General features: G+C 31.1%; 1 long non-coding RNA gene across 1 annotated transcript; it reads left to right on the forward strand.

Annotated features, from left to right (window-relative positions):
• The first annotated feature begins 1,669 nt into the window (after positions 1-1,669).
• Positions 1,670-3,013, forward strand: LOC111901874 (uncharacterized). The gene is made up of 3 exons (XR_002853628.3): positions 1,670-2,559; positions 2,713-2,768; positions 2,909-3,013. It is a non-coding gene; the product is annotated as an uncharacterized LOC111901874 (long non-coding RNA).
• Positions 3,014-3,683: the final 670 nt, after the last annotated feature.

A 3,683-nucleotide genomic window follows, 5' to 3' on the forward strand; every position in this document is an offset into this window, starting at 1 on the left:
CCAAAGTATCATCCCCCCTGTGCCAATTTTTCATCAAAATATCTAGTCTTCAATGAAACTTAAACTTCAACTCTTCCCTGTTGATGAAACTACATGGAGAGCCTTGGAAATGGTAAGAAACAATAATAAATTATGTACTTTATCTTTATCTGTATAATAAATTAATAATAATAATATTTTTTTTTGTTAGGACAATCACAACCCACATTTGGAGCTGACTTTAAGTACACGAAAGAAAATATCATTGGTTTTGGAACATATGACACGTAAATGGGGTAGCCTTGTTGTTTTAATTTTGAACTTACTTAATTTTGAAAATATCATTGGTTTTGGAACATATGACACGAAAGAAAATATCATCGGTTTTGCTGTAATGGCACCATTATTCAAGATCCTAGGCCAGGATTTTATTTTAATTTTGAAACTTACTAGCCTTGTTGTTTTATTATTATTATTTTTCTCTTAAATTCGGGTTTCTCACATTTTTTATGTTGTTTGAAAGTCATTCAACTTCAAGGTGACCAGAGAAAGAACGTCTCTGCCTTTCTTACTCAGGTAACTTTTTTCAATGCATGCTAAATTGACTATGAGTTTGAGTAAATCACCATTTTACTCTACTGTATGTAAATGATGGGTAAATTAGTAAATAACAAATGAATTTATTTAAGAATTTTTATAAATCCATTTTGTTTTTATTTAATAGTTATCATTGTTTTGATCTTGGAGAAATTCCAACTTTATCAAATATGTTGAGCTAAGAGATATTTGCATTAGTATTAATTATACACACATTTTAATAAATAACTTCTTTATTGTACAATTAAAAATAATGAAAGATTTGTTCCTTTTTTATCAAATAACACAATAATATTGTAGTTATATTTTATTGTATTTTACATTACTGCTAAACTTAAAATGATCATGATATATACTTATATTATTAATGATATATATATATATATATATATATATATATATATATATATATATATATATATATATATATATATATATATATATAAGACTATTTTTCTGATATTAAAAGCCACAAATAAAGTTTCAAGCTCCCTGTTTGATAACAAAAGTCTCTAGCCTAAAGCACAGAACCAAAATTGCAGCAATACACCATATGAAGAGCTAAGGGCAAAAAAGTCAAAAACCCAAAATGCAACAGATGTCCATAACAGTGGAAAAAGATATCAAAAAGAAAAGCAGCCGATATGATCAATGTAAGAGACATTTAAAGACAAAATGATAACAAACCAATATAGAAAATGTCCATAACAGTGGAAGAATAGAAAAAAAGTCCAAGAAACTTTGAAAAGAAACCTTACATTATATGACTTTTTAGCTTTTTAGTATTGTCACCAAAAAAAATGCAGAGTTTATTTATGCTCTATAAAATAAACTTCTTTTTTAACAGGTTGCTATATCAGTGCAAATTCTTGAAAATACATTGATGGTTTGTCTAGGTACTAGTAAGTGTATAATGTCTTATATAATTGGAGTTGACAGCCTTAAGGCAAAAAGGCTTGAAAATATTCCAAGGGCTTTTGATTATTGTGAAGACATACGATTGTGAATGGATGGAAGGTATGCCTATGCCCTCATAATTATATAATTGTTTTCCTATATTTACCCTTTTGTTTTTTTTTTGCAGTCTCTCAAGTTGGATTAATGCAACAACTCCATATATTCTCAGCAAGACCTTCCATTTCCGTTGGTGTTGTTTCATCTTCACCTGGCCAATCATCTTCACCTGACCAATCATCTGGATTAATGCAAACCCTTTGTTTAGAGAGAAGCTAACTCTTCCTGTATTTAAATTTTCAAGGATGCATGCATTGATAAATCGAAGGTCCTTAGCCCTCTACATTCTTAAGTATTATTACTTTGTGTTACCATTTGTGGCTCCTTTTCTTCTTTGTGTTTTTTTTGTTATCAAGTTACATTATTGCTAATCTGCTATCAAATTGGTATTTCTTTTAGTATAAAAATAAAAGGTGTACTAATTAATGGTTACTCTCAAGAACTGCTAATCTTTCCATGCCTCATGTTGGTGTTCAAGCTGGACCTCCTAGTCTTGTGCAACAACAACAACCTCCAGTTACAGGTTTGGTTTGAATTTTGATTCAGTTTTTATTTTTGTTATTATCATTTATTGATATAAATTAAATTGAATAAAAATTGATGTTTTGATTTATATGTGCAACTACATTCCTGAAGCATCCACATACACCTCCTGGTGGTGGTCCTGGATTGGAATATCAAATGACTGAATCGGAGCTAAGTCAAATCTGCAGATTGCTTCAACACTTGAAGGAAGGACTGCTACCTAGTACTCGAATAGGTCAGTTACCATTTTTTTATAAAATTGTAAATGTGGTGCAAGGGTAGTTCTAAATATTTGCATCTGGTTTCAGGGGTTACTTAAGGAAAATGCAAATGGTAGCAAATACTGAGCATATGGAGGTGACTTTGGAGATACACCAAATGACTTAAATTTCTGCTTAAATGGTCGCATATGGCCTGATCGGACTCCTCATCCTGCTCTAAATGGTGATTACTATAATTTTTTTGCTTAGTATTTAGGTTTTTGTTTAGTTATTTCCAACAAAAATGTTTCCATGATGAATCTTTTGGTAGAGACAATGTATAAGAACTACTTCATTGAGCTAATTATGATGCGATCCTTTGTTTATTTGTTTTCAGAGGTCAAGTATTGCTATCAACCAATTAAAATTTCGTTCACCAATGGCGTAATTAAGGTATCCATATCATCACTCTTACTTATTTGTCTATATCATTTTCATGAAAATGTTTATGTTGTGTATTATACATTCATATGTCCAGTTGTGCTTTCTATATAGCAAATGTTAACCTTAGTCTTTGCATTTTTTGTTCATAGATTACAAACATCAATTTCTTTCAAACAACAGAAGATCTAGAGTTTAATTGGGTGATTGAAGGTGATTTTGGTTCTTGAAACGAGACTCAAAATATCATATTTTGGCATGGCTAGAAGCTTTGGAGGAAATGAGACTCAAGCAAAAGTAAACACACAGAGAGTTGTTGGCACATAGTAAGCTAGATGATGCAATTGTATATAAATGAGTTCATTTTTTATAATATTTACTCACTTTTGGAATAATTATTTGTATTTGACATATTAGTGAAATGAATTATCTTTGTTATTTATTGTATTTTATTTTGTATTATGAGATTTTTAATGTATTATTTAATTTGAAAATTAGTAAATCTACAAATAATATTTTTTTTAAACATTAAAAATTATGATACGCAAAAATGTGTGTCATGTTCATTTATGACATGGCCTTTCTTGACAGAGGCTTTCTTGATACGCATTGCGTGTCATTAACATGCGTGTCGTCTTCCTTTATGATAGGGCCTTCCTTGATATGCATTGCGTGTCGTAAACGCGCGTCGTAATTGCGCGTCGTAGATGAGCGTCGTAAATGCGCGTCGTCTCTCTTTATGACAGGGCCTTCCTTGATGCGCATTTGCGCGTCGTTTGAGCCTTTTACGGCGCGCAATGAGCGTCGTAAAAGACTGTTTTTCTAGTAGTGTAAACACGCTCTTAGAATTATATAGGTTGAAAGATTGCATTAAACTTTATGTGAATGTTCCCAACAACACCCAATACTCCTCACAAGCTCGGGAGC

The sequence above is a fragment of the Lactuca sativa genome, chromosome 6, assembly GCF_002870075.4.
Source record: "Lactuca sativa cultivar Salinas chromosome 6, Lsat_Salinas_v11, whole genome shotgun sequence".
NCBI classification, from domain to species: Eukaryota; Viridiplantae; Streptophyta; class Magnoliopsida; order Asterales; family Asteraceae; genus Lactuca; species Lactuca sativa.